This window comes from Diceros bicornis, chromosome 22, assembly GCF_020826845.1.
Source record: "Diceros bicornis minor isolate mBicDic1 chromosome 22, mDicBic1.mat.cur, whole genome shotgun sequence".
In the NCBI taxonomy this organism is placed as follows: Eukaryota; Metazoa; Chordata; class Mammalia; order Perissodactyla; family Rhinocerotidae; genus Diceros; species Diceros bicornis.
Genome location: NC_080761.1, coordinates 33,665,712 through 33,691,980, shown reverse-complemented (window position 1 = coordinate 33,691,980; position 26,269 = coordinate 33,665,712).

Below are 26,269 nucleotides of genomic sequence, written 5' to 3'. Positions count from 1 at the left end.
CATAGTGGTGCGTATGATATGTATTTATCATAATGTGAACATAATAAGGAAGAAATGGTTGAGGAGGCAACTGAGCTGAGATGTGAAGAATGACTTTGGGTTAAGTAAGTGAAGTGGAGCGTTTGCAGGGAAGGGTTGGTTAGGGATGGAAATTACTACAGAAGAAACACCATATGCAAAGTTGCTACGGCAAGAGGAAACCTGGCGTTTGCAAGAGGGACATAATGAACAGTGAGCCTGGAGAAGTAGGTGGAACGTGTTGGGGATTCTATCCTGTATGACAGAGGCAATGGTGCCACTAAAGGTTTTTAGTGAGGAGACTTGGGCAGTCATGTAACTGATTAGTTGTATTGCTCATATCATTGACACAAAGTATAAGGCAAAGATAGCCCAAAGGAAATAATAAGAAACACTTGGGAAAATAACTTAAAAAGCATCACTTCATTTAAAGTAGTAACATTTTGAGGTTAGCAGGGCCAGATGGAAAAATACAGGGCCTGGCAAATTAAAGATTCTTACTAATTGTTCTTGTTATTATTATTCTGCCCTTCTTTTTCTTTGTATCATATCTACAAGGCCATGTTTTCTCAAGAGATATTGTAGCCAGTAAGATTTTAATAAGAGACTTTTTAGCACACATAAAGGGCAAGTGTAAAGACTGCAATGCATATTTGTTTTGTTTTTTAAAGTCATCAGAGGAGGACAAAGACTTAGTCCTTTTGATCACCAGAGACTACATTTGTTGACACTTGTCAGGAGCCTTCTGGGAGACAGGCACCAGCCAGAGTAAACATTTGTGAACTGTAGTTTACAGAAATTCTGTCTACACGTGGGTCCTTGTGACCTCAGAGCAGGAGAGAAAAGGGTGTCGGGGTATGTGTTCAGAGGGATATTTCTAACCTCATTCTTTCCTTTCTACATCTGGCAGTCAAAAGAATCTCCATTCTTCTGGGAACCTTTTAGTCTATTGGAAATGCAAGGACCACAAAGATAATTAAAAGTCCTCAGTCATCCTGATCATTACCAAGCACAAACTTTTGAAATAGAAAGCTGTTGGGGCTAAATTGTTTTTATGCTTTATTCATTTGGCATCTAGTGAAGATGTTAAAACACACACACAGAGATGGCCATCAGCCTGGCAACAGTAAAAACATAGATAAATTCTTGGCTATTTGACAAACTGGAACATTCGCCCCTGAATAATAATAAGTTGACCCAAATATTAAACAAATATATTTCATTATGTAGTTCATATTGTTTATCACCGGGGAAAGATTCAAAACACTATTAAGCACATTTTGGTAAATCAAAGCCTTACAGTTACTACTTTCGGATTTTAAATAACGGATTTTATATTCAGTTACTTACTTTTGCTTTTATATCATCCCACAAATGATTTACCAGGTTGCAACAAGTATCCATTTATAAAGGATGTAATGTAAATAATTAGCAATTTAGAACAATGCACGGAAAGTGTATGACCGTGAGCTGGACTTGTTCTCACTGCACAGGGTGGTAATTAATTACAGCCGTTTTTTTGTAATTTGCTGAGACAAGATGCTTTCTTTAACATTAAGCTTGAATGGCAACATTTTATTATCGTCAACATAATTACATTTCTATAGCTCTATAATTAGGGTGAATTTATCTTATTTAAAGTTTTATTTTCTTTCCTTTGACATTTTTCTTTTTAAAAAAGCCAAATTGCTGGCAGGGGTGATATTCTGTTTTATAGAGTTATCATCAACTTTCCTGACTGAAGAACAGTTTCTCAAAACGAGAGAAGAACGAGCCTGTTTCATTCCCTGTGAAAATTACGGGATTTGCCGTTTAAAATATATGTATAGCCCTGCACTCAAGAAATATCTCCCCTTCTTTTTCTCATTAATATACTTAATACAGTAAGCTTCTCTCTATAGAAGTCTACTTATGGGGCCTGATACTACTCAAGCCACTGTTTGAGAGATTTTTCTTTCTTTGTCCGACAGATTGTTCTTGAAACAATTGAAGTCTCTAGTCCTTGTATATAAAGATGTGTGATGCAACTGAATTATAATTGAACAGTTTGAATTCAGACACCAGTATTATGTTTAAATTGGAAGAGAAGGATTGTCTTTTAATTTTATGTATTTAAAGAGTTGGTTGGTTACATTTCCCTGAGGAGCTGAGCCCCTAAGTAAATAGTTATCCTAAATGTGTCCGGGCAATTTCACCGCTACATGCCTTGTCTTTTTTTTTTTTTCTTCTGAGGAAGATTCATCCTGAGCTAACATCTGTACCAATCTTCCTCTATTTTGTATGTGGGTCGCCACCACAGCATGGCTGCTGATGAGTGGCGTAGGTCTGCACCCGGGCTGCTGAAGCAGAGCGCACTGAACTTAACCACTAGGCCATGGGGCCGGCCCCACCTTGTCTTCTTTATTAAGAGTTAGAACTCCTTCCATCTGGCCCCATAAGAGGAAGGATCCCAAACTCCTGGTACCATGGCAATTGCTGATGGAGATGCTCTTCTTCTCGTGACCTTAGGAGGAAGCCCCTTCAGATATATATTTGCCCTTTTTGTTTCACCATCTTATGCCAAACCTTGATCAGAGTAGCGATAGATCATTCCTTTCTTTCTGGGTAGCAGAAAAATTTAAAAAAAATTCATTAAATCTAATTGTGAATCTTTGTACCTGCATAAGATCTATTTACTTAGAAGAAAAAGAACATGCTTCAGCTCTATAACTAGATTTTTAAATAATCAAATTCAGGGACATATTAATTAGCCTATTTTTAGTAAAAATAAACAAAAAGAAAACTTAAGGACTATGCTGGTTATCTATTGCTGTATAACAAATCACCTGTCAAACAGTGGCTTAAAACGATGATGATGATTCCTCATTTGTTCTCTCCTCACTGTGGGGGTGCCTGGGCTCAGCTTAGTGGTTCTCGTGCAGGTTATTTCATAGAAATGGAGTCAGATAGTGGCGGAGGTTGGTGTTATTTCAAAGCCTTTCTCACTCACATGTCGAGAAGTTGATGATGGCTGTTGACTGGGGGTTTAGCAGGGGTTTTTGGCTGGAATGTGTACATGTAACCTGTACATGTGGCTGGTACTTACCCACAGCCAGGTGACTAGATTATAACAGCAAGTATAGACAGAGAGATAAAGAGAGAGACAGAGAGGTGGAGACAGAGACAAAGAAAGAGCAACATAGAGACACAGACAGGCAGACACTCTACCACCTTTTGATGATCTAACTTTGGAAGTCACATAACTTGACTTCTATCAAGTTCTATTGGTTGAGACTCTCCCAAAGTTTCACCCAGCTTCAAGGGAAGAAGACATAGACTACCTCTTGATGGAGAAGGGCAAGGTCACATTGTGAGATGAGCAAGTAGATTATTGTTCTGGCCATTTTAGGAAGATATAGTCAGCCACAGTGACTCACTGAGGATCACAGAGTGCATCCCTAGTAATATTAGATAACTTTCACTGTATACTTACCATGTGCTCTGTGATGTTCTACATGATTTGCATGCACTGTCATTTAGACCTCACAACATCCATTCATTTCATGTGGATACCATTGTTTCCCCCCCATTTAAAGGTTAGAAAACAGAACTAAACAATTGTTCAAGGTCACACAGCTTAAACTGAAGATACAGACCTGAGGTTCTTAACCTCTATCCTATACTGCTTCTTACTAGACAACAGAAATAGGTGTATTGGGAAAAGTTTAATATCTTAACTTAGAAGACCTACTGTTTAACCATATGAGCTTGATTTTCTTACTTTACATCTGTGAACCTTAGAGATTCATGTCTAAAAATGTGAAAAGAGATACTGGGCTTTGAAACTTTGTCAAAGATTAATTCATAATGTGCAGGAAAAAGTGCCTAGCATAGTGATGGCCACATAATTGTAGCCCAAAATACAATTTTTCGAACAGGTTATTTCATCAATTTAATTTTTTTCATTGAGTTTTTTTTTAAATGTTTTTCTTTTAGTTTCAAGTGATTTGATATTGATATGTGGACATGCTAAACTCCATCTTGTTCAAGGCCTCCTATTTAGCCCTCCTAATTGAATTACATTGTTATTAGTAGATTTCATAAGTGATAATATACACATTTATGTTTCTGACAAATGAAAAAAGTTTATTTTTTGGCACTGAACTGTGGTATATTGTTTTATGCTCTGATGTTTTTTCAGGAAGGACATGGACTCATAAATGTACAGACATTTTTGTCCCTTTAAATATATACAATTAAATATTTTTAATATATTATATATATTTATACATAATGTCTAATTATGTGTAATTATTATATATTATGTATAAGTATATATATACACAATAACGTATATATAATGTATATGTAAATATATAAACAACCTGGAAAAATACTATTCATGTGTGTGAAAATGATAAAGTATATATATACAATGGAATATTCAACAACAGAACAAATGAACAAAAGGTACATAAATCAATGACTGAATCTCAAAAACATAAGACACAGAAACAGTTTCTTCTTTGACCCTCTTTCAATCCTTGGAGCACATGCCTGGGGAAGTAAACCAGGTTATAGCCTACGGTTCCCCAGGAGACTCTAAGTGACTTGAGGATGAAGAATTTCTCTTTTTCTCCTTTGACTTAGATTTTGTTTTCTCCTGTGTAACTGGAATGTAGTATATTCAATAAGTGTTTGTTGATTGATCAAAGGATGTTAAGTCTAAGATTAAGCTTAAAGAGGGATTTTTTTCTTAATTGTCTCTTGCTAAGTATCATTTTGGGAAAAGCTTGAAAATAACCAAGGCCCATTTAAGACTCCAACTTTGATCTGATGCTAATCTAAACCTTATAAAGACATTCTAGGCCTTTTGACATTACAAAATTTAGTTCCAGTACATCTTGTGTTGGCAGGAACCCAAAAATAAAGAAACTGTTCAGATGTCTTATAAAATTATTGAGGTTAATTTAAAATTTGGTTATATAAATGAATGAGGGGTCAGGGAACATAAGTGGCATATATTTTATTACCCCAAATCTGAACCTCGAAGGAAATTACTTACTTTTTCACTTTTTATAGTCTCTTTTATCAGAATCTTCATTTCTCATCTCTTGATGTAAATGCTTTAAAACAATAAATGTTCACTTTATGCTGTGCTAAGGCTATCATAATACTCAAATAATATATACTAAGTACTTTCATTCAAATAGAGTATGACAAGTGCAGCAACTAGAATAAAAGCTGAACGTTTTTTCTCAATAATGTTCTTTTTAGACAAATCTATGAAAGATTTAGACGTGGCCATTTTTTTTTGACAATGCACATCGATAATCAAAGCCAGCATTTTTCTGAATTGTCAAAGGTAAGCCCTTGACTCTAATTGTGCTTAGAGGGAAATATTTAAGCATTTATTTTTCAAGTGTGGCAACCCATTTCCTTAGCTTATTGCAGGGCTGTCCTCTATAGACTTGGGTGCTGACACGTAAATGTACTTGAATTCATAGGTAGCTAAGTATGATATTCGTTACCAGTCCCTAAAATGCAAGACAGCTGCATTTATAGTAGAACCATTTATTTTTTTTTATTATTACTTTTTTTGTGTGTGTGAGGAAGGTCAGCCCTGTGCTAACATCTGCCAATCCTCCTCTTTTTTTGCTGAGGAAGACTGGCCCTGGGCCCATCTTCCTTCACTTTATATGGAACGCTGCCACAGCATGGCTTGCCAAGTGGTGCATCAGTGCACACCCGGGATCTGAACCGGTGAACCCTGGGCCGCCGCAGCAGAGCACGTGCACTTAACTGCTTGCACCACCAGGCCGGCTCCATACAGTAGAACCATTTAAATATTGTCTAATTGTAGAAACAAAAGTCCTTGATATTAGTACTTCTCATGAAACAAAAAAATGGGAACATATTAGGAATCATGTGATGAAAATTTTAAAATAAAATATTAATTTCTAAATCTGGGTCATGAATTAGATTTTAAGTAAGTTCCTGTATCTATTTTATAATTGGCCAAATGTCCAACTTTCAAGAGGCCATCCTTTCCTTTTAACGGACAGAGTAATTACCTAGACAGCTTGCTCTTGCCTAATGGTATCAAACCAGCTACAAGGAAAGGACATTGTGAGGTCTAATCTTGGCTGTTACCAGGTCAAAATTTAAACTCTTTCTCAACACTCCTGCAGACCGTAAAGCAAGAGAGAAGCTGAGAGCTACCATAACTGTTAGTCACAGAGAAAAATCAAGCATAATAATGTCTTTTTTGTTGTGAGACACACGCTGTCCACAACAGGAAAGGAGAAATGAGTTTACCTTTCACAAGAGGAGCCATCACTTGATCTTTTCTTCAGTGACCAATAGCTGTAAAGTTTCACCTTGCTACTCTCAGTGCCAATATGGCAGGGGAGATAAAAGCAGAGAGGACTTGAAATCAGTTTTAATCACTTATCTGGTGGTGAAAAATTTTAAATGCAGGTTGAATTTGTAGACTTCAGATTTATAAGATTTGCAGAAGTAACATCTTGACTTGAAAAGGAAGGAGCACAAAAACAGTAGGGATGCATACATGATTCCAGGGACCAAGTTTCTAGGCTATCACACATTAGTACTCCTTTGGGAATACAAATTCCCTGTAGTAGACTTCAAAACTGCATTTGAGTGGAAATCGAGTGTCAGTATTGCTAAAGAAGCTCACATACTTCTTATGGACATAGGTCATGTTTTAGTCATCATTTTATCCCCAGCGCCAGACAAAGATTTCTGAACTTACCCAAACTCTCCAAACAATCTCACTACATGGGAGAAGAACATGCCCTTAAGTTTAATGAAGCCATGTCCAATCGTATGTTCCAGAGAAATCAGGTCACTCATGGAATCCCATGATGGAGATTTAGAATGCCCATCTACTTATTAATGGTTCCCATAAGTTTTCTAGTAAAGAAACCTTAATTTTGCTTAACCTATGCTCTCCAAACTGATCGTTATGAGAATTTCTTTTGTCTATCAGTATTCTTTGAAGTTGTGTAGAACTAATGCTTAACATCATGCACACTGGAAAGGTAGTATTTTTTGTTGTGGTGAGTAGGTCATTTTTGCCCTATTCCCTAAATTTCTTTTCCAAGAAGTTCTTCAATAAGTGCTTTGTTTGCCCAATTGAGAGTAATATCCTAAGTTAGAGTCAGAGGCTCTGGTGAGGTATGAGCTTAATTCTTTTTGTATGGTCTTAAGTATGGGGCATAATTGTTTAAAAATTACCTAGGACCACCCCAGAAAATACTGACTTAGAGTCTCAGTCCCCTCGCTGCCTCCTCTGGACACTTTTTAACCCTTTCTGCGTGCCTTCACTCTTTACTACTTCCCATCGCCTTCTCATTTTATGTCTTTGCCATATTCCTTCCTCTACCGTCTGGAACACAATCTTCTCTCTCTTGCCCTCGTCTCTCTTTCCTCTGGCTTCCAGGGAAGGCAACCAAGGCAGAATGAAAATAAGTATGAAAAACAGTGAGATATGTGAATTTTTTTTATTTCTACAACATAAACCAACATTAAATGCACAAATAATGTTAGGTCATTTAGGGGGAAATATCTGTGGAAATGACACAAATGTGACAGCAACTATAACTAGGAATAATGCTGAATCCATAAAATGTTGTCTCATAAAGTGTTCAGAGTATATGGTAATGTGTGTGTAAATTATGAAAATAAAAATTCCACTAAAACATTGTTTAAAAGTTACTGTATAGAGATAAATTTTGTGCCCAACTTGTTATTGTTTTGGGATTAACTTTTCAGAGAATTAATAGAGTTTTAATAGAGATCTTATTATTTTAATTTATCTTGGAGGGAAATATGCATAGCTTTCCTTTCAATTTTCTGAAGCATGGATCTTAATCATTTCTGATTAAGTTCAAGTTGCAACTTTATGAAATCTAACTCAGAAAATATCATTTAGGCATGGAAATTTGAGATGCTGTTGTCCCTCCAGGTCTATAGGTTTCTCATTAATAAGGATAATTAACAATAATGACTAATGAAACTATTTTAATTTATGTAACGCCATTTAATCAAAGATTTAAAATGTTTAATTTTTTGGTAAAGTTTCAGTTACATTTTACACATGCAAAGAAATCTTTTCCCCTTAGAACAGTTTTGTGTCTCCGCAGAGTACTCTTGCAGTTAATGAGTATTTATTTTGTGCTCTCAGTACATCTCCCAGCATTAACTGCCTAAAGATATATGTTTTAAATGGCTCTAATTCCTACAGAGTGCAAATAAGCAACTAATTAGAGCCAAAAGATTGTTAAATGATGATAAAAAAAGAAGAGGAGGAGGAACAGAGAGGGGAAGGAGAAGATGGAGAAGGAGAATAAACTGAAAAGTTGCTACACTTTCTTGAGGTTTTAGTTTGTGCCTGGTATTGTTCATGTATTTTGCAGAAAATCCATTAAACAATCAGGTGATTTAAGTATTAATCTTCCATTTTATAGCTAAGGAGACTCATTTTTAGAAAGATTAAGTAAACTTCCAAAGCGTATATACCTAATCATTTGCCTAGTTGTGTTTCAAACCTAGGTTATTCTTTTAACCACTATTGTGGCCACATGATTATTAGAAGGTTTAGAAAGCAGGATCAGAGAGGAAGATGCTCAGGAGACCACAGTATAAAACAGGGAGTATCCATTTCCTAATGTGGTTTATATTTCTTTAATGTTCAATGCTTGCTTTTTGATAGAAAGTGTTACATCTGTCAAGATTTAATTCTTCAAAATATCTCATATACAGGGCTGGCCTGGTGGCATAGTGGTTAAGTTCACGCACTCTGCTTTGGTGGCCCGGGGTTCGCAGGTTCAAATCCCAGGCGCAGACCAACACACCACTCATCAAGCCAGGCTGTGGCAGTATCTCACATACAAAATAGAGGAAGATGGACATGATTGTTAGCTCAGAACCAATCTTCCTCAGCAAAAAGAGGAAGATTGCCAACAGATGTTAGCTCAGGGACAATCTTCCTCACCGAAAAAAACAAAAACAAAAAAATCTCATATACCATCTCATTCTTGAAGACTTTTTTGATTTTCTGACTTGATATTCTCTCTGCCTTATTTAAGCTTACTTAACTTTGGACCCTTTATATACTGCCTCATCTACTTGACCAATTTCCCTGGCTCATCTCACTCTCCCCTCTATCCCCCTGGCAAGCACACATGACAGATTAAATGCCATGGTAGAAGGACTGTTTCATATTCCATGGTTTGTTCATTTATTTCATTCTTCATTCATACATCTAATAAAATTGTACTAACTACATACTTTTAGAAAACAAACCACTCCTTTTTCTATCAAGTTGTTTAATGGGAGAAAAGGGCTAGTACACCAATATTTATAATGCGGTGCCTGTGGGGTCACCCAGCATATCTTATGCATAGCAGGCTACCAATGAGTATTAATTGAATAGTCAGTTATGCCCTTTGTAAGTAAGCAAGCATTTTACTAAAAATACTGTTATGATTATATTAAGAAATCACAGGTAACATGGTGTGTTTAAACATTTGAAATTATTTTGATTATCATATTAGATATGTACCATATGACTTTACATCATAACCTCAGGTCATCCTGTACATAAAGGAAAATATATTTATTATCTTTAATGATATCTCTGCTGTATACAGGGTTCTGCGACCTATGACTAATGTATCCTAGGAGGAAAACTGGGCCAGCGTATATTGAAATCTATGTTTTTCTCAACTGGGTTATGATGGAATTGCATTTTACTTTTCACTATATTTAGAGTAATATATTTGTCAATAAAGCGAAAAATGGCAAACCCTAAATTAGGTCATAATTATAAATAACATTTCTGTTTGGGCAGTCAAGTGCACTGTGTTAATGTTCTAACATGCTTTCATTAATAAATTGTTTCATTTTTATTATTAATTATTAAGAAATAGGAGGATGAGAAGAGTTTCCCAATATACTGATAATCAAAACAAATTGTGTAATGAACTGTCAAGCAGACTTAAAGCACATGCCTGGAGTCTAAAAGATTATGCCCTGGGCTTAGACAAGTCAATATCGAATCAGCTAGAAAGCAGAGTGCTTATAAAAGCAGAGCCCTGATAAGAGGGGCAAGCATTCTAAAATCATTGTTCAATTAAAGAAGCAGCAAACATAGGTTTTCTCCCTGTTTTAAACATTGTTTGAATTTCAGTTCCTTCAGCCAGTCGTATCCATCTGGACCATTAAATTTTCAACAGGGGCTCTACAATTTGAACTAGTTTGAAACAAATTTTTAATTTTGTCTTTTGTTGAGATGATTCCCTATTCATATCTAGAGTTCAAGAGGGATTTATTGCTGTTCAATCTCATAACTAGCTTTGGTCTGAAAAAGGAAATCTATATTGACTATAAACTCAGATCTCTGTGCCCATATCTCTTTAATGTCCACAGAAACTTGCTCAGCTGTGCTCTCTTGCCATGCACATTACTATATTTGTAAAGATGCGTCCAGAATCATGTATCTAACAGACATTTATTAACTATCTACCATGTACAGGGCATAGTGATGGGCATAAGGGATGCAGAACAGCACTAATCAATATCTCTGCTCTGAGGGAGTTTGCAGCTTAATGAGGATGCTTTGAAACAAATATTAGAACACATTGAAGGGATAGTGAAGATGTAGATTTGATGTATTTCTAAGAATGCAAAAGTAAAATGACTAACCCTCTAAGGAGGGCCAAGTAGTGATTCACAGAGAGCTTGCTTTTCATCTGGGGCTTAAAGTATGAGTGGGATACCACTAGATTACAACAATGAAATAAAAGTCATTAGTAGTAAATGATGATCAAGGGCTTTCTATATGTCAGTCTCATTCCATGCACTTTACATATATTACCTCATTTAACCCTCCCAAAGCTATGAGATAGTGTAATTATTATTCTAATTTAGAGATGAGCAAATGACAGGGTGATTAAGTAATTTACCCAATGTTGCCTATTAAGTGACCACACCCTCGTGTAAATCTAAAGTTTTGTAATTTTGGATCTAGCAGTTTGGTGCAAGCGCCTGATTCCAGACAGAAAAATAATTGATTAATTAAGGATGTAAGACAGGCATGCATGTACAGCATCTTCAGGTTTGGGCCTATGAGTTCAAAGGCTGGATGACTGATAAATATGGCAGGTAAAATAAGAGACTGAAATTAGAGGTTGGGACCAGATTGTGAAGGGTTTTTTATGCCAGGTATTTGTAGTTATTAGCCAGCCCTGGTAGTCTATTGGGCAAGATTTGGCGCTCTCACCACTGTGGCCCGAGTTCATTTCTGGTCAGGGAACCACGGCAACCGTCTGTCGGTTGTCATACTGTGGTGGCTGCGTGTGGCTGTGATGCTGAAAGCTGTGACACTGCTATTTCAAATACCAGCAGGGTCAGCCATAGTGGACAGGTTTTAATGGAGCTTCCAGACTAAGACAGAGTAGGAAGAAGGAGCTGGCCGACTTCAAAAAAACGACTTCAAAAAAAATTAGCTATGAAAACCTTATGAATAGCAGTGGAGCATTGTCTGATAAAGCGCTGGATGATGTGAGGATGGCACAAAAAGACCAGGCAGAGTTCCGTTCTGCAGTACACAGGGTTGCTAAGAGTCGGAATCTACCGGACAGCACTAACAACCACAATTTGTAGTGCTTACTATTGCTATGATGTATTCACTGATGAAGAAAAGATGTGTATATATATATATATATATATTTTTTTTTTTTTGGTATCTTATGAGATTTCTGAAGGAAACTATGGCAGCAGTGTGAAGGGTGGACCTTACAGGGAAGAGAGTAGAGAGTGTTGGGTGGAAATCAGTTAAGTGGAGCTATTACAATGGTACAGGTGGAAGGATATTGATGAGGACTCGAATTAAAACAGTAAACGTTAAGTCTGCAGTATTATGGACTACAAGATCTGACTAATAAAATGTATCTTACAATCAAACCTCCACAGCCAAGAGGAAATTTTACGATACACAAAGTAACCAGTGTAATAAACATAAAAACATTAACATTTAACATGAAAAGAAAATTAAACCTGTCTCAAAAGCACTAGCCATTTCATCTGTGGCCAAATGCTTATACAAGGCAGAATATAAATTTGGAAAACATTCAGTTTTCATAATCAAAGGAAACTATTATCCTCAAAGCAGCAACTTCAGGAAGAAGTAAGCATGACATTAAAGAAGACTCTCTCTCAATAACTCCGTCGCCAAGAGTGAATATCCTCGGGTTTTTGACAGGTATCAGATAAAACTGTTCATAAAGTGTAAAGAGACAGTGGAGACTCAATCGCCTCAGGCTGTGAAATGGAAGCCCTAGTTTACAGGCAAAAATTTGTATCAAGTTTTAAACATTCCATTTTTGAAACATAACCATTTCTTTGACTCTCTCTCTCGTTTTTTTAAACCTCAGCACAGATATAGTGACATTTTGCATATTCTGCTAGAGAAATGTTATGTGACATCAAGTATCTTGATCACATCCAGAGAAAAGTAGCAAGGTTGTAAAATATATAGCCATCAGCTCACTTAATTAGAGGTAAATTGTACTGTTTCCTCAACCACCAGAGAGAAAAATATCCATTGATCTTATCCAAGCCCTGGAATTAGATATTCTTTAAATCAAGTAAATCCTCAAGCTGATTGATTTTTACGTGACACTAAAGAGGCAGCATGTTATAATCAGCAAGGCAAAGATAAATTGGATTCAATTCCTTTCTCTAACACTCAAGTAAAGCTATAATCATCACGATAGCCCTAGATCTAGCAGAGTGCCTGGCACATAGTAGGAACTCATGCATTTCTGTTGCATGAGTAATGAATATTGATCTAGTTATTTGATCCATCTAAATCACAGTATCCTAATCTGTTATGAGAACCGATTGATTATACATAAATATATCTAAAATGAGTTTTGGTGCTGCTCTATTCTAACCTCTTGTTAGGCCTAGCAGAGTTAAATGGCTTCAGCCTTTCAGCCTAACATTATTTACCAAGATGAAGTTTTATATGGGAGTTTAAAGAAATCAAACAAATGAAAAGCAGCACTTGTGTTATTGAAAAGAGGTTAGAGGGCCGGCCCTGTGGCTTAGCGGTTAAGTGCGTGCGCTCCGCTACTGGTGGCCCGGGTTCGGATCCCGGGCGCGCACCGACGCACTGCTTCTCTGGCCATGCTGAGGCCGCATCCCACATACAGCAACTAGCAGGATGCACAACTATGACATACAACTATCTACTGGGGCTTTGGGGAAAAAAAAGGAGGAGGATTGGTTAGCTCAGAGCCAGTCTTCCTCAGCAAAAAAGAGGAGGATTAGCATGGATGTTAGCTCAGGGCTGATCTTCCTCACAAAAAAAAAAAAGAAAAGAGGTTAGAGAACTAAAAATGAGTCTATTCCTTGCCCTATTACACCACACTAGACATAGGGTTCTGAAAAAAAAAAGTGTAATTTGAAAGAAAATGGTAGAGCAATATTAATTCTAAATTAATCATATTCTTTATATATTGTCTCATATTTTCAGATTTTCTCCTCCAGAGATCACAGTCTTAGATCCAGAGTCTCTTTTTCCCTCTCTCATTAGTTTCTTTAGCCTTATACTTCAGTACAGACATGAAAACAGTCTAGTGTTTAAATAAACTTCCAACAAGGTGAGTTAATTTGCAGATGAGAAATATAGCCATGGTTTCATTCACCATTAGTTATGATAAATAGCTGACTTCTTACCAATTTACCTTTATAGACAATCAATTTTATAGCTTTATTGTAGTGTACTTGACACACAATAAAATGCCCCTATTTAAAGCGTACAGTTGGATAAGTTTTAACATATGTATTCATCTATGAACTATGCCCACGTTAAGATACTGAATATATCCATCACCCTCAAAGGTTCCCTTGTGCTCCTTTATAATCTTCTTTCCTCCCAAATTGTGGTCCCCAGGAAAACACTGATCTGCCTTCTCTCACTATAAAGTAGTTACATTTTCTAGAATTTTGTATGAATGGGATCATACAGTATGTACTATATTTTTGTACAGCTTTTTTCACTCATCATCATTATTTTGAGATTAACCTATGTTGTTATGTGTATAAATAGTCTGTTAACTTTTTATTTTTCAATAGTAGTCCATAGTATGGATGTATTATAATTTGTACATCTCTTGTTAAAACTATCCCTGGGCATTTCATTTTTTGATTCTTTCTTTAATTATATTGTTTTGCAATTTCAATCCTGATTGTTCATCACTAGCATGTAGAAATAAAGTTGATTTTTGTATAATGATCTTGTATCCTGAAACCTTTCTAAACTCACTTATTAGATCTAGCTTTCTTGAGTATTGTTTAGGTTTTTTTAGATAGGTGATCAGATCGTCTGCACAAAAAGACAGTTTTCTGTCTTCTTTTTCTATCTGTATGTCTTTTATTCCTATTGCCTTATTACTTTGGCTGGGACCCCAAGTACAATGTTGAATACAAGTTTTGAGAGCAGACATCCTTCCTTTGTTCCTGATCTTAGGGTGTAAGCCTTTAGTCTTTCTTTCTTAAGAATGCTGTTAACTAAAGTTTTATTCATAGATTCCCTTTACGAGGTTGAGGAAGTTTCTTTCTGTTTACATGTTGCTGAGAGCTTTTATCATGAATGGATTTGGGGTTTTTGTTAAGTATACTTTTAATGCATCTTTTGAGACAATCATATGATTTTTTTTCTTTTTGTTGTCTGTTAATATGGTGAATTATATTAATGGATTTTTGCATGCCATACCTACCTTAAATTCTCGCCATAAATCCACCAGGTTATGTTGTATTATTTTTTCATATATTGTTATAGAATACCTAAAATTTTCTTACTAATTTTACATCTATGTCCATGAGGGATGTAGGTCTGTAGTTTACTTTTCTTGTAATGTAAAGAAGCTGATTTCTCACCCATTTAACACCATAGGTAATCTTTTATTATATACTCTTTTATTCCAGCTTTTATTCTTTTTTTCTGGACTTTTACGTATTTGCCTTCTCATTTCTGCCCTGGAGCTCTTGTTTTTGTAATATTTTAACTGTTATCTTCTATATTATATGGACTCAAAAATCTTCCCATTTCCTATGGACCCACACAACTAAACTCTCAGCAATGATAATGCATCATAAGATGTCCAAAGTATTATTACTATTCTACTGTCACAGCTGTTCTCAGCCCTATTAGACCTGATGCATTTTATTTTTTAACATATATTTTGTAATTCCCTTTCAATATATCTTAATGGAACATAAGTTCAACTGCATGAATGGAATTCCACATTGATAATGTAAAGGAGAAATAAATGGTGAGTAATTTATAATGGAATAATTACCTTTTTTAATTTTATTAATGCTTGGGCTATACTACTATGAAAACCTAATGCAATTAATCAGATGCTTGCACCTATACATTGAATGCCTTTAATGGGTCAGCTACAAATAGATTTACAGTCATATGTCACTTAACGACAGGGATACATTCTAAGAAACTCACCGTTAGGCGATTTCTTGGTTGTGTGAATATCACACAGTGTACTTACACAAACCTAGATGGTATACCCTGTTACACACCTAGGCTATGTGGTAGAGCCTTTTGTCCCTAGGCTACAAACCTATACTGCACATTACTGTAATGAATACCGTAGGCAATTGTAACAGAATGGTTAAGTATTTGTGTATCTAAACATACGTAAATCATAGAAAATGTACAGTAAAAATATGGTATAAAAGATAAAGAATGGTACACCTGTATAGGGTACTTCCATGAATGGAGCTTGCAGAACTGGAGGCTGCTCTGGGTGAGTCAGTGAGTGAGTGGGGAGTGAGTGTGAAGGCCTGGGACATGACTTTGATAAACTCTGTACACTTAGGCTACACTAAATTTATTAAAAAAATTTCTTTCTTCAATATTAAATTCACCTTAACGTACTATAACTTTTTCACTTTGTAAACGTTAAAATTTATTTTTAACTTTTTGACTTTTTTTGTAATAACACAGCTTAAAACATGTATACATTGTATAGCTTTACAAAAATATTTTTTCTTCATATTCTATAAGCTTTTTTACTATTTTAAAAATTTTTTATTTTTATTTTTTACTTTTTAAACTTTCTTATTAAAACCTAAGACACAAACACACACATTAGCCTAGGCCTACACAGGGTAAGGATTATCAATATCAGTGTCTTCTCCCTCCACATCTTGTCCCACTGGAAGTTCTTTAGGGGCAATAACACATGTGGAGTTGTCATCTCCTATGATAGCAATGGTCTTCTTCTGGAATACCTTCTGAAGGTCCTGCCTGAGGCTCTTCTTGAGGAAGTGTCACTCTTTTCAGAAATATGGTCCATGGTGGTTTTCTTCGTTAGTTTATTGTTTTCATCATAGATTTGCTTATAAGCAGACAATGCACCATGAACATTCCTCTCTATTAATGAAAACATTTTGGTGTTGGGGTCCATGTTTTCAAACTTTTTAAGGAACTTGTCGAGTGTAAAAAAGCTTCTGCCAAACCCTTCCCTGTGAATTTTCTTGAGGGCTATTCTTTTTCTTCTCCTTTTCTCTTGCCTCTTCTTCAGCTATGCATTCTGGTTCTAGTCCCAGGAACTCCGTATTAGTCAGTTCCTCAGGAACCACCTCTAGGAGCTCCTCAATGTCATTCTCATCCCACCCAGGTTAAAGTTGCTTGCCGTCTGAACCACAGCCTTGTCGATTTTTGCATCTTCTCACTTTTGGCAAATCCTTTGACATCATGGATGAACCTGTTGAATGTGTCTTCTTCCAGATGCCATTCACATACCTCTTGGTGACATCACGCCAAGCCCAAGCAAGGTTCTTGATGCAACTATAGATGTTATAATCCTTCCAGAATTGCATCAGTGTCTTCCTCAGTTGCAGCAATAGCGGTGGAAAAGGTTTTCCCAGGATAGTAGGCCTTAAAAGCTGCTATAGTTGGATCAAAGAGGTGGTGTTTGGAGGGAGAAACACTGCTTTGATACCGGGATAAAGATCACCAATGAAAGGAGGATGTCCAGGAGCATTATCAACAATAGGCAAAATCTTGAAAAGTATATTATTCTCCAAACAGTAGTTCTCCATTTCACTGGCATAGCAATTCAGGAGGGCATCTTGGAAGAGGAGCTGGGTCATCCATGACTTCTTATTCTTCCTGTAGTGCACTGGCAGTGTGTACTTATTGATATGCTGGAAGACCCAGGGGTTCTCACTGTGCCAGATCACAAAGGGTTTCAATTTGTAGCCTGCAACATTGTCCGCAAGCAAAACTGTTATCCTGTCCTTAAAAGCCTTGAAACCTGGCATTGGCTTGGTATCCTTATGGATGAAAGTCCTTTCAGATATCTGTTTCCAGAATAGGGAAGTTTCCTCCATATTGGATATTTGCTCTGACAGGTAATTTTCCTTCACAGTCAGCTTATCTAGTGTTTCCAAAAATTCTTCAACTGCCTTCACATCAGCACTCACAGACTCACCCCTCACTTTCACATTATGTAATGAATAACAATTCTTGAATCATTTAAACCACCCAGAGCTAGCAATAAATTCAACATCATAGTCGGGTTCAGCCTTTTCGTTCAACATTACAAACTTTTTGCTTTAGCCGTGATTGTCATGGTGCTAAGAGAGATACACTTCTGTAGCTGGTCTTCAATCCAGGTCATTAGAAATTTCTCCATGTCTGATATAGGCCCTTCTTGAATTTTTGTTAGTATCATTGCCTTCAATCAAGTAGATTCTTTAACAGCTTCCATCACTTTGTTCTTGTTCTTCAAGATCATGGCTATGATCGAATGGGACGTGCCTGACTGGCGAGCAATAACCATCACTGATTTTCCACCTTCTTTGTCCTTAATCACTTTTAATTTTGTTTCCAGGTCACTCAATGTGGCCTCTTACTGACAACATTGGTAGTGGATTTTGTACACTTAGGGGCCATGATGAACAAAACAACATGAGATTTAATCAACCACAAGAGAAAATGATGCCATCAAGAGATGCAATAAACACGAGATGTATGAGACAGCTGCTGGCGTAACATGGCATCCTGTTTTACAGTGAACTTTTTTATTTATAAGCAGAAAGAGTGCACTCTAAAATAAAGATAAAAAGTATAGTATAAACCATAGTATAGTATAAACCAGTAACATAGTTTTTACTATCATTATCAAGTATTATGTACTGTACATAATTGTATGTGCTATACCTTTATATGACTGGCAGCATAGATGTGTTTATACCAGCATCACCAAAACACGTGAGTAGTGTGGTGCGCTATGACGTTATGATGGCTCTGACATCACTAGGTGATAGGAATTTTTCAGCTCTGTTATAATCTTACGGGAGCACCGTAGTGCATGTGGTTCACCGTTGACTGAAAGGTTGTTATGCAGAGCATGCCTGTATTATATTGCAATTCAAACATCATGGGCAATATTCCTATGTAGGTAATGTGATTATTCTTAATGGAAAAGAACCATTGGTTAAAAAAAGTTTTTCCAAGTTTAACCTTTCCTTAATTTAAAGGGAAATTACTTTGTGGAAATTCAGCATACACTTAAAATGTGCAAAAATGCTTTATATGACAAAGACGGTTAAAGTTTAGGCTCAGGTAAGTGTAAATATTTTCTTCTTCTTGTTGCCAGGCCAGACATTCAAAACCATATAGAATGTGGCAGCTTTCTCTGTGTGCGGGAATGTCCTGCACATTGCAAGACTTTCCCGGCTCTCCCTACTAACATTCCTGCAGTGCCGTAAATCATCCTGACAAACAAAACACACTGCCACCCAGGTTTTCAAAATCCTCTCAAGGAGGAGGTACTGCTTTTGTGGATAGGCACCAGAATAAAGGTTAAATAAAATTTACATTTGAACCTACATTACTCAGTTATCCCGTTTTAATCATTTCTTCGAAGCTCACAATTAACAAATTGAATTTGGAGAAGAGTATTTCTAGACATAACATGGTTGGCTATATATTGTTATCCACTATTTTTAGATAAGGCTTTTTTTATAGTTACATATTAATCCTGTGAATGTAAATGAATTAGCCTCTTTGGGGATCATGATGAATTTTTATCAACTTAAAGAAAAGTACATGCTTTTGATACTTAATGTTGAAACAACTCTGTGTCTCATGTGAAGTAGTACAAAATTGCTCCAGTACCAGTTGTTTTTATTTGTGAATCAGAGATGAGATTTAAAAAATAGCAAAGGACTATAATTAATAGGAAACATTATTGTAAATGCATATTTTTGAAATACATTTTAAAACTAAAGCTTTTTTAAAAATATGGTGAGCTCTCACAAGCTCTTCAGAAATGTCCCTTTTAAGATAAGATTTTTTGATCTATGTATAAGTCTTTGTATATAGAAGTCTGGTCCCACATGCAAACTAAAATCAAAATGATGATGCTCTGTCACACTTTCCCCTCTAACGGCAATATGACTTCCCTTGGCTCACTTTTAGATCTTTTTTTAAAATTCTGATTTGAAAAATAATTAGGTTTTTAATAGTGAATGTTCTGGCATTTGTTAGAGGTTGATGATAGATTTAAAAAAATTAACATTTAAACACTAAAATATCGTACATAGTTACTGAATTATGCAGTATGCTAACATAAAAATATATTCTGAAGTATTTTTAACTACAATGTGAAGGCTTATTACAAAATAGAGGCATTAAATAAGTTTGAGAGATGTTACAGTGGAGCTTAAATTGTGGTAATAGATTTCCAATGTATCCTAAATGCCTAAAGCTTCCAAGTACTAGAGTTTGCAGGGAGGTCTACCATGTAATAACTTAATATATGCTGTGTATATTTTTCAAAGTGAAATTCTAAGGGAAATCTAACAGACTGCAAATATAATAGAGTATGCTGGGAAAATGCAATTAAGAAAACTGTGGTAGTCAAGTATGCAAATTATGTCCATCTGTTGAACAAACCCTTGGGATAACATGGAACTGATGCACAGAAGTGAATGATTATTTTCCAAGCATACCTGTCAGAAACCATACATTTTAAGCCTAACTGTGAAGATAAGAACCCCTTCTAAACATTCTTAGTAAGCCAGAATCTTTCCCTGGTCCAAATGACTTAGCAAGCCCAAAAGATAGACCAAGAACTAGAATAAAGTCAGGCCCATTTGTTTCATTAAATCTGCATCCAACTTGAGCCAATTCAGTCTCTCAAATGGCCTTGGCAATGACTTAGCTTCCTGGAATTCTTTGCAAGTGCAGACATATCTATCTCCTAGATAGACAGAGGTTAGGACATAAAATGGGTTATAGAAAGAAATTCTGGAGTTCTAAAAATGCCCTGTTTTAAAAATGACTTTCAGGGCAGTATTGGTGGTAAGAAAGTTTTCATGATTGTTTTGTGGAAACTTACATTAAATCACAACTCTCTATTTCCAGTTCTAGACAGGCTATTTGCTAGAGCCACTATGTTTGAAAACAAAAATGGACCCTGAAATTCTGGTATACACTAGAATAATTCACACATTAGAATAATATCAAAGGTATATGTCAGTCTACTAACACGAGAATTATCCTACTTATCTTTTAAGTGGCCTTATCGTGGGTCATTTTCATACTAAATTTTCAAGAGCAATAACTCATTAATTACTTAAGTATGCATATATTGTCAAGATGCATTTGTTTTTATATGATCTATAAAATGAAGTCACCTGTGGATAAGAGAGTTTAATGACAATTGATTTTTCTCCCATGTAAGACATGTTATGAAACTCTAAGAGCTCATGAGTGTTGACTACCAGACCAGCTGGTGTTTGCTTCATTTGGCGGTTCTCTTTTGTGCCTGCATTTCTTTTCCTGCAGGAGTCCAGAAATAGGATTAAGTGTATCTCCCAGTGTCTTCTAATTTTAGGTTTCTCCACATGTGCTGGTTAATGGTCAAATGGGGTACCATAACTTTCCTGGTTCCTCCCATTTTGACATGAGCAGCAAGCTGCACTCGTTAATGCACTGAATCTTTCTGACGTACAACACAGGGATTTTTGTTAGTAAATTGAGCACAGTGATGATTGTTTATATGTCATCCTAGTACATTTTGGCTCACCTAAATTATTTCACACTGGATTTAACATTGTCTTTTATTTTGCAGTTAAATTAAGGTCACGGAAATTTAGAGGCTTTTTAGAAGAAAAATGCCATCCATTGGAGTATAATGCTTCACTAATGATTTACAATTAAATAAATTAACTCTTGAAATATTTAAACTTTTTATTCTTGAAGTAATATGTTTTCATTGTTAAAATAGAGAACATAAGAAGGAAAAAGCAAAGGATAGATAGAAAATTAAAATCAGTGATAATCTCAATACAAAAAATATATTTTTAAATATTGTATAATGATTAATTCTAAATGTTTCTATATATATATGTATATCCATATATCTATATCTATATCCACACACATAATAATATATGTTGCCTTAAAGAATTTTTAATTAACTAACTATAGCTGTTATAATCTAGTTTTCATAAATTAGAAAAACATATCAAAGGTCCTATATAGTGAAAATTTCAGACTTTCAATAGTGAGTTATTTGATCTCCCAGACTATATTTAGAAATGTTATGATAATTAAAATGTATTTCAGTTCGACTCTTATTATTGCTATGAGATAAAGATTAGTATTCACTCCATTCTCCACTGAACCGCATCTTAATCCAAGAAGAAAAAGAAAAGACTTTGATCATTTATTTATTTAAACAATAGTTAAGCACATTTTAAAACATTTATTAAAATATTCAGAAGAACTATTATTTAGCAGCAATTATAGGTTTGAAAATCTGGTGTATTTCTAGCATTCCAATTTACATGTCTTCACTTAAATTTCTTGCATGATTGTGTAAAATGTTAATTGTTCCTTGTTTATATTTTTTTGTTGTTAAGTTTTTAACGAGTTTGATAATTCCATAATCTGATTTTAGGTGTACGTATAAACAATTCCTGCCCTCTCAGGACTTAATTCTCTAGATCAATGAGCTAAAAATAAAATTGTATGTCAGTTGTAATCGGGAAGGTGGAAGAAATACATATGTTAAGAAAAAAAAAAATCAAAGTTTGAATGTTTTGGGACCAGCAAAAGCTATTGAAATATTCCCACAGTATGTGTTCTGGATATTCCTACATGTATTCTTTATAGGTCTATTTTTTTTTTTTTTTTTTGGTGAGGAAGATTAGCCCTGAGCTAACATGGTTGCCATTCCTCCTCTTCCTGCTGAGGAAGATTGGCCCTGGGCTAATATCTGTGCCCATCCTCCTCTACTTTATATGTGGGACCCCAGCACAGCATGACTTGACAAGTGGTGCACAGGTCCACGCCCGGGATCCAAACCTGCGAACCCCGGGCTGCTGAAGCAGAGCACACGAACTCAACCACTATGCCACCAGGCAGGCCCCTATAGGTCCTTTTTAAAAGTGGCTGTGTAAGATAATTATTCTAAGATTGAAGGGGATCTCATATATTTTACAGTTTATACTTTTCTCAGTGGACACATGTATTGTCTCTAATAAGGGTGTGGATAGCCAAATGTGAACCAACGCATTTAGAAATTACCTTTTGGTACTTTACTAGCAAGAAACAACCCACCGCAGAGATTCAGTAAAGACACCTAGCATGGAAAAAGCCTCGGCTTCAGATGCAGTCTTTTTTTCTCAAGGGAGTTCCTCTTTCGGAGGGCTTTTAAAATAATGCCTCATACTTTCATTCAGTTTCTATTAATTATTATTATTATCAAATAATTCAGCATTATGTCAACTTTTGATTGTATTCATTCTTTTATTTATAAATATTGAGAACCTTCTTTGTCTTAGAACTACACTGGGAATACAATGATTAGCAAGATAGAAAAGACCATTATGCTATAGTGGTTTTGCTTTTTTTCTTACACACTGACCTCTAGATTTCAAATATTTCGTGCAGGTGGAAGTTGAGTGACCCTGACAATAAAGAGGTGCTGGGTGAGACACTTCAATTATATTTGCCCATTAGGTGCTGGTTTTACCTAACAGATCAGTCTATTTCAACAACCTTAATTAACACACATGCACCTGGAATTATGATAATGTGTACCATTTTTTATGGTTAGTTTAGACTGGTCTTCTCAAAGGGGAGCCCCTGCAGCGTCAACATCAACTGGGGATTTGCTAAAAATCCAATTTTTGGGGCCCCACTTTAGATCTACTGAATCACAAACTCTGAGAGTGGGACCAAGTAATTTGTGTGTTAACAACCTTTCAAGGCAAATGATTCTCTGCATGCTAAAGTTTGAGAACCACTGGTCTACACTAAATATTAACATTGTGTTGACCACAATCTATAATGGAGGCCAATACCACAGTGGATATTTCATAACTCTCCAATCAAATGAAACTTGAGGCTCTAGAACACTTTCATTCTGATGAAGAAATTATGGTGCTGTCTACATTATTTTTTGCTGCACTAATAATGATTGCATCAACAAAATCATGTGATATTAGCCAATACCTATCCTTGGCACAGAGAAAGTATTAAATTCACTCCCATCAAGTGTACCTTAAACGATCTAAAAATTTTAAGCAACAAAACACCTTCTGCATTCACTGGTATTAATAATTAACCTCTAAGTACAAAATAGCAATGTAAAAATGGACCAAATTTTAACTGAATATTTTAATGCCTGGTATAAACATTGAGTTTCATTCTGTGGAAGACAAATGGTTGGATTGACTTAGTAATTCAATAATTAAGTACCTACTGTGAGCAAGTATATGCAGGAGGCTGTAAAGTTGAGTAGTATGGCATCATCAGTGTTCTTAAGAACTTAGAGTTTGGTAATGAATATGAAATATACATACGTAGCTCTATAATATGGAGCACGATGTGATAAATTTCATAAGGAAGTATATCAACTATGTGAATTCAAAGGCAAGAGAAACCTCTGATCTGAACCTTCTGAGATGCTTTATGTGGAAGGGGCCATTTGAACTAAAGTCATTAAGCCTAAAGAATAAATTAGATTTTAAGACGTATAACCAAGTAGAGAAGGGTTTTCAGGAATGGGAAAGGTCATAAACAAAGGAAAGGAGGGAAGAAAGCCTAGCACTCTGCGTTTGGAGAGTATCAAAGAATGAGGCCCATTAGAAATCAAAATATGTGCCTAAAATAGCTGGAGCTATACCTTAAAACTTGTTTTGAGGGGCCGGCCCGGTGGCGCAAGCGGTTAGGTGCGCGCGCTCCGCTGTGGCGGCCCGGGGTTCGCTGGTTCGGATCCCGGGCGCGCACCGACGCACTGCTTGGCAAGCCATGCTGTGGTGGCGTCCCATATAAAGTGGAGGAAGATGGGCACAGATGTTAGCCCAGGGCCGTCTTCCTCAGCAGAAAGAGAGGAGGATTGGCAGATGTTAGCACAGGGCTGATCTCCTCACCAAAAAAAAAAAAAAAAAAAAAAAAAGTAAAGATTCCTTAAAAAAAAAAAAAAAACTTGTTTTGAGGGCTTAGATAACATGATAAGGAATATAGTAGAAATTTATGGACTATTGAGAGTTTTGAGGGGAAAGAAAGTAAACTAATTAAATGTATAAACACACACACACAGATCCATTCCTCTTACATAGAATAGATTGGAAGAGAAAGAAGTTTGAAGCAGGTTGAATAATTAGAAATTGTATTTAATTCTTGGTCTAAGGAAGAAGAAATTAGACCTTGAGTAAGAGAAGGATGAGTGAGGGGAAAGAAGGATAATGTAAGTGAGAGCTTCTGAGGTAGCCTCCAAAAGTTAAGGCAAATATTCAGAGTATCAAAAAATAATGCAGCAAGAGTGTTTATGTTAACTGATAGAAGGACAACGTTCAGGGTAGGAGAAATGATGAATTTATGGGGACATCATGATGTAGCTTTGTTAGAGGGACTAGCAGGTCTAGGAGCAATTGACAAAGTGTAACAAGCTTGGGAGAATGGTGGAAACTCAAGAAGGACGTGTGGAAACCGCCTCTTTGGTGTCCATTAATACTACGTGTTCACAGAACTGAATCTCTTTCCAGATGTGTTTTTAGTAATTAATCCATTCCTTTATTTAGCAACTATTTATTAAACTCTCACTATATGCCAGGCACTATTCTAGGTACTGCTGATACAGCAGTGAAGAGAACATTAGATCCTGCCTTCATGGTGCTTACATTCTAGATGGTTATTAAGAATAAAGGGAAATTAGAAGAATGCATATAGGCATTATATCAGTTAGAGGTAAAACATTTGATTTGTCCCTGATACCTCTTTCTAGAGCCACCTATTTTCAGTATGAGATATTGATTCAAATTATACTGTTCTTTATTGCAAGTATTTAAAAATAGTCCGTGTATTAGGTTTCCTACAATTCTAATTCCCAGACTGAATAGGATATCATATGAAAAGTTATCTTAAGGTTTCCCAATGTTCTTTCATATTTATGACAGAACTAATAATGTCTATATTACTGGACTGTAGCTTTTATGGGTAGCAAAATTCTTTTTGGCAAGTAAAATGTAATGAGAAAAAAAATCTGTCCATTTCTTGGTAAACTATTGCTCATGACTTGGCTTTCTTGAACAAAAATGTTCAGATTTTATTTAATTTGATTAAAAAAAAAAGAAATGAAACCAAAAAGGAAAAGAGACTGAGATCTCAAGCTGTTGGGCTTTGAAATTTTGGCAGAGAATTATTTTCTCTGAAAAAAATTGTTGGAGGGGAATTCAAAACATCCGCCTCCTTAGACCTATTCAGACATCCATAATGCTGCCTCAGAGGACACAAAACATGAAGGACCTCGCTTACCCTACTGGGAAAATCATTTGAAATATTGGCATGCAAGCAGAGAGAATTCTGATGACCCCTGTGTATATCCAAACCACTCACATTCTTAGACCTCAATCACTATCATTTCTATGAAACCCACAGAATTCTCAGCATTGATATGCAAATGAATGCACCAACAGTAGCCACAGGATTCATTTTCCATGTGCTTTGCAAGCCAGAATGCTGAAAGGCTTCCAGCAATTTAATGCACAACACCTTCAACGAATTCTACTAAAAACAGTCAACCAGCTTCACATACTCTAGTCTGTAGAGACCTAGGCATATTCCTGAGGATTGTTTTCTTTTAAGTTTCCTAAGTGCCACTGAGGATTTTTTTTTTAACGGATAAAATAG